Genomic DNA, 11,650 nt, shown 5'->3' on the forward strand with positions numbered 1-11,650 from the left:
GTAAAAATGGCAGCAATTTAAATAATCCCCTTGAAAATCGACAGGTGAATTTTGATTAGCTATTATAGGCTTCACCCACTTCCCTGAATATTAATCTCAGTAACCCAGTGACCATCTGGGCAAGGTTTGGGAACCCTGCCATTAACAGTGTAAGAAGGCCTGCAGTCTACATTTTCCCAGTGAAATTTGGTTTTGCCTTTGCCTACTTTTTGTAATCTGGACATACAGTCACTCAATGACCAAGTTTGTGAGCTTTGGGGTCCTTGGCATTGATAATTTGTATTTTCCCAAGAAATGAAACTGTTTGTGGCTCTGTCCCCTTTTCTGAATTTGAACCCCAATGACTAACCGTACCAGGTTTGAGGCTTGTGCCATTAACAGCGCAAGAATGGCAGCAATTTTAATATTCCCCTTGAAAATCAACAGGTGATTTTGATTGGCTTTTTTAGGCTCCATCCACTTTTATGAATATTAATCCCAGTCACCCAGTAACCAATTGTGCGAAGTTTGAGAACCCTGCTATTAACAGTGAAAAAGGGCTGCAGTTTACAATTTCCCTAAAAAATCTTTTTTTTACTCCACCCACTTTTTGTAACCTTGACACACAGTCACTACTCAATGACCAAGTTTGTGAGCTTTTGGGTTCCTGGCATCAAAATTGTGTAAATGGAAGCAGTTTATCCAAAAAAAGCAAATCTGATTGGATGTTTGTGGCTCCACACCTTTAGTGAATTTGAACCCCAGTCACTTGATGACCGACTGTAGCAGGTTTGAGGCCTCTGCCATTACCTGTGTAAGAATGACAGCAGTTTCAATATCCCCCTTGAAAATCAATAGGTGAATTTTGATAGGCTTTTGTAGGCTCCACCTACTTTTCCGTATATTAATCCTAGTCCCCCAGTGACCAACTGTGTCAAGTTTGAGAACCCTGCCATTAACAGTGTAAGAATAGCTGCAATTTATATTTTCCCATGTAAAAAGTTGTTTTTGGCTCTGCCCACTATTTCTAACCTTGACATACAGTCACTCACTGACCAAGTTTATGAGCTTTGTGGTCTTTGGCATCAATAAGTTGCATGTTACCATTGAAATTAAACAAATCTGATTGGCTGTTTTTGGCCCACTCCCTTTCCAGAATTTAAACCCCAGTCTCCCAGTGACTGACTGTACCAGATTTGAGGCCTCTGCCATTAAGAGTGTATGAATGGCAGCAATGTAAATATTCCCCTTGAAAATCAAAAGGTGAATTTTGATTGGCTGCTGTAGGCTCCACCCACTTTCTTGAATATTAGTCCCAGTCACCCAGTGGCCAACTGTGTCAAGTTTGAGAACCCTGCTAATAACAGAATGGCAGAAATCAATCTAAAAAATCTGATTGGTTGTTTGTGGCTCCACCCACTTTAGTGATTTTGGACCCCAGTCACCCAATAACTGACTGTATCAGGTTTGAGACTTCTGCCATTAACAGTGTAAGAATGGTAGCAATGTAAATGTTCTCCCTTGAAAATCAATAGGTAAATTTTGATTGGCTGTTTTTAGGCTCCACCCACATTTCTGAATATTAATCCCAGTCACCCAGTGGCCAATTGTGTCAAGTGTGGGAACCCTGCCATGTAAAAAATTAAGTTGTTGGTGCCACACACTTTTTCTAACCTTGACATACAGTCACTCTATCAAGTTTATCAGCTCTGGGGTCCTTGGTATCAATACTTTGTATATTCCCATTGAAAAATAAACAAATCTGATTGGCTGTTTGTGGCTCCCCCCTTTCTGATTTTGAACCCTAATCACCCAGTGACCAACTGTACCAGGTTTGAGGCATCTGCTATTAACAGTATAAGAATGGTAGCAGCTTAAATATTCCCTTTGAAAATCGAAAGGTGAATTTTTATTGGCTGTTGTGGATCTACCTTCCAAATTCTTAATCTCATTCACCCAGTGACCAACTGTGCAAAGTTTGAGAACCCTGCCATTAACGGTGTAAGAATGGCTACAGTTTATATTTTCCTAGTCAAATTTGTTTTTGGTTCACCCACTTTTTGTAACCTTGACACACAGTCACTCAATGACCAAGTTTGTGAGCTTTCAGGTTCCTGGCATCAAAAATGTGTGAATGGAAGCAGTTTATCCACCAAGGAAATCTGATTGGCTGTTTGTGGCCCTGCCCCTTTAGTGAATTTGGACCCCAGTTACCCAAAGACAGACTGTAGCAAGTTTGAAGCCTCTGCCATTAACAGTGTAAGAATGGCAGCAGTTTAAATATTCCCCTTGAAAATCAATAGGTGAATTTTGATTGGCTGTTGTAGGCTCTACCCACTTTCTTGAATCTTAATCGGATTCACCCAGTGACCAACTGCGGCAAGTTTGAGAACCCTGCGATTAACAGTCTAAGAATGGCTGCAGTTTACATTTTCCTATTTAAAATGAATGGCTGAAATTTGATTGGCTATTTTATGCTCCGCCCACTTTTCCTGGCTTTGTAACCTCGGTCACCAAGTGACCAACTGTGCCAAGTGTGGGGACTCTGGCTTGATTACTGTGAGAATGGCAGCCTTTTAAATGTTTTCCATTGACTTGAATGGGTGAAATCTGATTGGCTGTTTGTAGCTCTGCCCACGTGTGCAGGGGGGCCACGAGACCCCCAGAACATATCATCCCAGGTAGTAAGGGATCTGTATACCAAGTTTCGTTCAAATCGGTCAGGGCGTTTTCGCGTGATCGCGGCACACACACACACACACACACACACACACACACACACACACACACACACACACACACACACACACACACACACACACACACACACACACACACACACACACACACACACACACACACACACACACACGTACGTACGTTGCTCATTCGGATTCCGCGGATATGCAATTTCCGAAATCCCGACCGGAAATTGCATTTCCGCATCGGAATGCGGAAATCGGTAATGCAAGTGCGTTAGGCGGATTTCCAGCGGAAATTTCCGCCGGAAATCGCGGAAATTCCGCCCGACTTTAACATTGATTTTCTCAAAAACTATAAGGTCTTTTTGAAAACTTTTTTTTGCATCTTGTTCACAAGATTCAGTTCAATAAACGCTAAAAAATTAGGTGTTTCTAGGACTTACGGGGGCTTTGCTATTAACCGCTAAAGTCGGCAGATTTTTACTGTAATGTAAAATGCAGAAAATCTGCTTCTGCCTATTTTCTGCATTTACATTACAGTAAAAATCCGATGTTAAAGTCGGGTGGAATTTCCGCAATTTCCGGTGGAAATTCCGCATTGGAATGCGGAAATTGGTAGCGGAAAGCGGAATCGGTATTAACGCGGAATCAGAAATTGACATTTCCGACCATCCCTAACACACACACACACACACACACACACACACACACACACACACACACACACGCTTAAAAAAGCGCAGCAGGCACTGCGATTGCGTTTTTCTAAAAACGCATCGCACCAGTGTGTACAAGTCATCATGATTTTCATTCTTTTTCAAAAGACCTTGCGATTTTAAAAACGCATGCATTTTTAAAACGCAACGCAAGCGCAGCAGTGTGTACAGGCCCTTACGCGTCCAGTATGTGCATCAGCATATCAGATAACGTTCATTGCCCATCCGCTGGGTTACAGGGTGCAGGGTCGGGGGTCCGTGCTCTCCCGCTCCGCTTCTTTCCCTCAGCCGCAGGGTACAGCACTCGTCCGCGCTGTGTAGAATAATACCGGCACTGGATAATAATAATAATTCAATTTGAACGGTATCACCCTATGTGGAGCTTATATGTGTGTTCCAGGTCCGAGAGCACAGCAGTAACTTTGGAATATAACTACTGAATATTGGATTTTTCTGCAGCGAACCCAGGGACTGGTGAAAGGGTGAATTAAAACTGTGGAGACTGTGGCGCAATTATTTTTGTTTTATTATAGATTTCAATTAGCGTCACCCAAAAGCGGCTAAAGCGGACCCAAACCAAACATTTTTTTTAATTAAAAATATTTAGTTGTACCACTCTAACACATACAAAGATAAATAAACACTCCTTCAAACCTATGATCATTTCAGTGCATGCTTTTCACCCTTATCTTTTTATAGCTAGGATTATACTGGGGGCAGCCATTAGCAATTCCTCCATTGCCGGACACCATCTACTCCACCAGTTTGCCTGAAAAATCCCGGCAATTTGAAAAGAAGGGAGGGGCTCCTCCAATAAATGTAAAATATTTTATATTTGTCATCATGCAGATGAAAAAAGGCTGCTATTTATTATTATAAATTAGAAAATAGGTTTTATTTCCAAATTCTTGTATTTTTAATTTGGGTCCACTTTAAAGAGAAACGGGGATATCTGCTCAGTTTGGGCATAGTAGGATTGAGTGCCAGGTATCAAGACAAGACACAGAAAATGTATATTCTGCCTTTCCCCTGGCAGGCTCAAAGCACCAAAGCTGCAGCCAGTAGGCAGAAGCAGTGTTAAGGAGTCTTGCTAAGTTCTCATTACTGAACGGCTGTTGACTTACTGAACCAGAAGAGTTGAAATTTAAATACTGATCTCCTGATTCAGAGGCAGTGCCTGCACGGAAACACTGTGTACTCATACGTAGTAAAAAACGGGACCTTAATGTTAACATCTCCTTTGTATTAAAAATCTATTTCTTAATGCCTAACCCTAACTTGATGTTAAACTCTTTGTGAAGGTTAAGAACAAAGAATCTTGAATACTGCAAGTCACAAATACATCCAAACACAGTTATACATTACAATGCTTTTTAATACAATAAGGCACATCCTCGTTATTTTGCTAGTCATAAGGTATATGTACCTATTAGCGACATAATGTTATAGTTGATTCAGGAATCATGAAATGTATTATTTAGTAAATTCATATGACTATAGCACTGTGTGTTGAAGAGAAAAATAATGTGTATAGAAGAACCCTAAGAAAAATAAAGATGACAAAAGAAAAAAAGATTCAACATGTAAATTAAATTGTAAACACAACTAAACACATGGTCCTTTCCACATCTCAACACCCCTCTGTACTGTATTGTTTGATTAACAGAGATCAACCATTTTATTATTTAGATGCTATAACCTTATACTGTATTTTGGTCTCGGAACTTAGTGGAAATCAACCATTGTAATCTGGTGATTGAGGCCTGTAGCTGAAAGAGAGGGTAACAAAGAAGACCAGATCTTTTGAAACAGTCGTATTTCGTTGTAAATAGTACCAATTGTTTTTTTTTAAATCATGACACTAGAGGTCAGTTGCATAACCTCAGAGATTGCCAATACATGTGAATTCCCTCTCCTGGAGATAACACATTTAGCTGACTAAGAAATGTGCTGTGCCAATTTTTATACTATATAAGAATACTCCTAACATTTTTATAGCACTTTTCTCCTGTTGGATTCAAAGCATTCAAGAGCTGCAGCCACAAGGGCGCGCTCAAGAGTAGTGATGCTCGATTGTACCCAAATTCGATTCAAGTACATTCGAATCCGGGTTCCGGGTCAAATCCGGATTCGGCCGTGATTACGACCATAGAATTCGATTCGAATTCGAGTCATGATCACAAATTGAATAGGGATAACGAGTCGTGATCACGAATTCGAATGGCCTTAAAGCATCTTGGTTTTTTTTACAGGTAAACCACATATATGTGGAGGTGTAATTAACCACTTAAGGACCGGGCTTGTTTTCAGTGATCTGTGCTGGGTGGGCTCTCCAGCCCACAGCACAGATCACCTTGCAGCCAGGGCAACCAGACTTCCCCCCTTTTTTCCCCACTGGGGGGATGTCCTGCTGGGGGGGTCTGATCGCCTCCGCCGGCTCAAATCCCCCCTCCGCAGCGATTTTCTGCCTCCCACTCTTTCCCTCCCTCCCCTCCTTCCCATGGGCGGCACAGGACGACGAACCGTCCTGTACCGCCTCTGATAGGCTTCAGCCTATCAGATGCCAGCGATCCCCGGCCAATCAGCAGCGCCGTATGATGTAAACACCTGGGATTTCTTCCCCACTTGTTTACATTTAGCCTGTGAGCCGCGATCGGAGGCTCCCAGGCTGTTCACGGAGACACCCTCCATGAACTGACATGGAACAGCCGCTCGAACGAGCGGCCATTTCCATGTAAAACCACTTACGGCCTGCCGCCGCCTGTCGGCATTAGGCGGTCGTTAAGTGGTTAAAATAAAAAAAAATGGAAAACTTTTTTTTCTGTATTTGTTTGTTTATTCTTCTTCACTGTCTTCACCTTCTTCTTTTTCTTCTCTCCATCTTTTTTTTCACCGTCTTCTTTTTCTTTTTCACATCTTCTTTCTCACCAACCATCATCTTCATCATCTTCTTCTTCACTGGCACCTGGTTCTTCTTCTTCACCTGGTTCCTCTTCTTCTTCTGGTTCATCTTCACTTGGTTTTTCATCTTCTTCTTTACCTGGTTCTTCTTCACCTGGTTCTTCTTCTTCTTCCTCATCGTCTGGTTCTTCTTTTTCTTCACCTGGCTATTTTTCTTCTTCTTCACCTGGTTCTTCTTCTTCTTCTTCACCCCCTGGTTCTTCTTCTTATTATTATTCACCTGGTTCTTCTTCTTCTTCTTCACCTGGTTCTTCTTCTTCTTCTTCTTCACCTGGTTCTTCTTCTTCTTCATCTTCACCTGGTTATTCTTCTTTGTCACCTGGTTCTTCTGGTTCTTCTTCTTCACCATCTTCTTCTTATTTTTTTTTTGCACATATTCTTCCTCTTGATGTTTTTCCCTTACAGAATTGTTTACATTTTTTTTCTTCAACAGCATAGCTTAATTTGTGGGGTAATAGCTAGTGGCACGTGGCAGCAGCACATAATTCTGTGGACCATGGCGGTGGGAGCACAGACAGCAGGAGGTTAAAGTAGCAGCAGCAGCAGGAAGAGGAGGAGTGACGTGTGGCAGCAGGCACTGTAACAGGCCATGGCAGCTAGCGCTGGTACCAGGGCTGTAATAAACACGAAAGCAGTCGTGAAGCCCACATTGTGTCCAATACACAACAGACAGCTGGAGGCTAAAGCAGCACCAGCAGGAGGAGAAGGAGGAGTGACGTGTGACAGCCAGGCAGCAGACAATGTAACAGGCCATGGCACCTAGCTAGTGGCACATAACTCTGTGGACCCTGGTGGTGGGAGCACAGACAGCACGAGGTTAAAGCAACAGCAGCAGCAGGAGGAGGAGGAGTGACGTGTGGCAGCAGGCAATGTAACCGGCCATGGCACCTAGCGTTGGTACCACGGCTGTAATAAACACAAACAGCAGGAGGTTCCAGACAGCATTCGTGCACCCCCCATTGTGTCCAATACACAACTGGGACAGCACAGTTTTCAACCCAGACAACTCAGAATTTTTTTTTACAACAAAAGAAAGCTATTGTAGTGGCGTAATAGCTAGTGGCACATACATTTGTGGGCCCTGGCGGTGGTAGCACAGACAGCAGGAGGTTAAAGCAGCAGGAGGAGGAGGAGTAATGTGTGGCAGCAGGCAATGTAACCGGCCATGGCACCTAGCGTTGGTACCACAGCTGTAAATATACACCGATAAAACAGCAGGAGGTTCTGGACAGCAGTCGTGAAGCCCACATAGTGTCCAATACAAAACTGGGACAGCACAGTTTTCAACCCAGACACCTCAGAATTTTTTTTTACAACAAAAGAAAGCTATTGTAGTGGCGTAATAGCTAGTGGCACATAAATCTGTGGGCCTTGGCGGTGGGAGCACAGACAGCAGGAGGTTAAAGCAGCAAAACCATAAACTACATAATTGTGGCATATCTACCTCTATAAAGGTTATCGTAACTCTGTCTCACCTATAATACTCTTAATCTCTACAATTCTATATAACAAGGGAGCCTGAGAATTCAAAATTACATACACATTTATTAACCCATTCAGGTTCCGTCGTTTTCACGTGAGAAATGTTCACCTCCCATTCATTAGCCTATAACTTTATCACTACTTATCACAATGCACTGATCTATATCTTGTTTTTTCCGCCACCAATTAGGCTTTCTTTGGGGGGTACATTTTGCTAAGAGCCACTTTACTGTAAATGCATTTTAACAGGAAGAATAAGAAAAAAATGGAAAAATTCATTATTTCTCAGTTTTCAGCCATTATAGTTTTAAAATAATACATGCCTCCATAATTAAAACTAACGTATTGTATTTGCCCATATGTCCCGGTTATTACACCGTTAAAATTATGTCCCTATCACAATGTATGGCGACAATATTTTATTTGGAAATAAAGGTGCATTTTTTCCATTTTGCATCTATCACTATTTACAAGTTTAAAATAAAAAAAATATAGAAATATTTCATCTTTACATTGATATTTAAAAAGTTTAGACCCTTAGGTAAATATTTACATTTTTTTTTTATTGTAATGGTTTTTGTTTTTTTTATAGTAAACATTTTATTTGGGTACTTTTGGGAGGGTGGGAGGTAAACAATAGATTTATAATGTAAATGTGTGTTAATTCTTTTTGTTTTTTTTTTCAGGTGTAGTATTACTTTTTGGCCACAAGATTGCGGCCATGAGTTTGTTTACATGACGTCACTCTAAGCGTAGCACGCGCTTAGAGTGACGCATCGGGAAGGAGACAGCCAGAAAAAGCACAGCTTCCGAGAGAAGCTGTCACTTTTTCAGCGGGGCAGAGGAATCAGTGATCGGGCTCCATAGCCCGATACATTGATTCCTTGGCTACCGAATCCGCGGCCGGGAGTGCGCGTGCACGCGCACGATCGGCCGCGGGAGCGCGCGGTAGCGCGCATGGTTCCTGGACGTAGAAACCACGTCCAGGAACCAAAATAGGTTAATTATCAAGAGGGATTAACAGTGTAGCCATATAATCACATTGTAATGAATAGCGGAGATACCACCGCATGAGCAAGCGGCATGGCGGCTATCTCCGCGTCTCAGCCAGCGTGATATTGCTTTGCCTGGTCCTTCTAGTTCACACAGATGGAGAGCTATGCGCGCGCGTGCCAGGCGACAGGACCTTTATGCTGCTCGAAGGGGAGTCAGCTGATCAGGCCGATCAGCTGACTCCAGCTATGCTCTGGATTGGCTGAGTGACTGGGGCGGTGCTGTGGAGCGCTTTTAGTATATATAGGACTTGCCTGTCACTTGCAAGTTGTATGCTGCTGCGAACAGTTACATGTTAGCGCTCAGACCTGAGTCAGAGCCCACAGTGTGTTAGAACCAGCCGGAGCTAGGAATTCACACTGAGTCAGATTCCATTGATAGCTTAAAGTACTATTGCTTGCTACTGTTTATGTGTTAGACTAGTTCCCGGGTGTTGAGACTAAGGACCTCACACCTAAGACTAGGAGATTACTGCATTGCTACTGTTTATGTGTTAGACTAGTTCCAGGATGTTGAGACCAAGGACCTCACACCCAAGACTAGGAGAGATCTATATTGTTACTGCCTATCTCTTCGACTAGTTCCCAGGTGTTGAGACCAAGGACCTCACACCTAAGTCTAGGACTGTGACACCTTATTTGTTACCTGTTATGACCTTTGGCTTTCCTGACTACCCTCCTGTCCTCTGATTCGGTACTTCTGCCCATCTGATTATCTGTTGCCAACACTGCCTGTACCTGGATACCGAATCAGTCTTCCGCTTCTGTACTTTGTCTGTCCGTGTGTTGCTGACCTAGCTTGTCTGACCTTTCTGGCTGTCATCTAGCTCTTGGGTGAGCAGCCTTACTGTACACCTGTGACACCTGCCCTTCAGGTGGTTACTTGCTGCTATTATCATCCTATGGTCACCAGCCCCTCTGGAGGCCATCAGGCAGCATAGCCAGTGGATCTCTACCTCTCTAGGTCCACTGGCTGCAGTACAGTCTGATTCCCTGCCTCTCAGGGAATCCTTGGCTGCAGTACAGTCTGATTCCTTGCTCATAAAGGAATCTCTAGCTGCAGACCAATCCTCACCATATCTCTCCAATCAGTGGTCCCTGCCCCTCAGGTGTCCACTGGCTGCAGTACAGTCTGATTCCCTGCCTCTCAGGGAATCCTTGGCTGCAGTAGTGTCTGTATCTCCCGCTTCTCTCGGGAGATAACCTCTCCGATTACTGTTGCACAAAACACTATACCACATTGGGTGTCCTGTGTCTAGCTATACTAGTATTATTGGCGATTCTGCAGATCATCACATAATCAGGTATAGCATCTGTATTGTTGGTGATACTGCAGATCACCAATAATCACAAAAATCTGTGTTGCTGACACCAATCGTTACAGAACAGCAGACCAAACAAAATGGACGCACTACACAGCCGAGTTAACAGTTTAGCCACTTCGGTGGATAATCTCATTAAGGTGCTTGATGGCCAACAGACTCAAATCACCGCTTTGTCTGGGTCAATTCAGGTTCTCCAAACAGCTGTGAATGCAGTGCGATCCCCTCCAGTTACAGACCTTCGTATGTCTGTACCTGAAAAGTTTTCTGGACATAGATCTGACTTTCAGAATTTCAGAAATCGAGTGCTATCATATTTTGAGTTGAGGCCTACCCTCTCGGGAATTGAGTCTCTCTGAGATAACCTCACCGATTACTGTTGCACAAACACTATACTACATTGGGTGTCCTGTGTCTAGCTATACTAGCATTATTGGTGATTCTGCAGATCATCACATAATCAGGTATAGCATCTGTATTATTGGTGATTCTGCAGATCACCAATAATCAGAAAAATCTGTGTTGCTGACACCAATCGTTACACACATACATTTAAAAACACTTAAAAATCTCCTATCCATATACTCATAATCACAGCCAAGCAATGGGCATATTTCATAGGTGCACCTATATATTTAGATCCGGATAATAATCTTCAGGCCCCTTTGCTGTATTGTCATGGTACTATGGATTAACATCATCCAGTGGACAAACTTAATTATCTTCAATCCTCCCGTGTGCAGCCTTATGCACACCTCTGCGTGGATATCATGCATACACAGGGCCGGATTTAGGACAAGGCCACCTAGGCCATGGCCTAGGGCACCACAGGAGCAAGGGCACAAAAGCACCATGCTTAATCGGTACAGCATTTGCTAGCTTGCAAATGCTGCAGTGCAGGGATATCAGCAAGCGATTGACCGTGGTACTCTGCTGCCAGGGCCCTATGCAGTGGCCTCCCTGCTCTCTCTGCATGTTGACATTGTGTCAGGCAGCTACAGACTTGGGCAGCATTGCAAAGTAGCAGGTGAAGGAAGTGGAATAGCAGCTGTCAGTCACTCACATCTCCGCTCATCTCCAGAGAAGTAGAAGCTTCCACTTTCCATCTGACTCGCTTGTAACGTGGCGATGGTTCACACGTAAGAGACACCGATTGGAGGGACAGATGCACAGCGGCGGCTGATGGAAACGGAGGGGGAAAGGAAGCTTCTGCACTGGAGACGAGTGGAGAAATGAGTGACACTGATGGCTGCTGCGGTGTGAAGGTGAGCTGACTATCTATACTGAAAGGAGGGTGGGAAAAGGGAGAGATTAAGGGAGTCATCTCACTACCTATACTGAAGGGGGGCAACTGGTGACAGTGGCCTAGGGCGGTAAAGAGTAGAAATCCGGCCCTGTACATACACCTTCATTACATGCAATAGATAATGATGCAA

The sequence above is a fragment of the Hyperolius riggenbachi genome, chromosome 7 (assembly GCF_040937935.1).
Source record: "Hyperolius riggenbachi isolate aHypRig1 chromosome 7, aHypRig1.pri, whole genome shotgun sequence".
NCBI lineage: Eukaryota > Metazoa > Chordata > Amphibia > Anura > Hyperoliidae > Hyperolius > Hyperolius riggenbachi.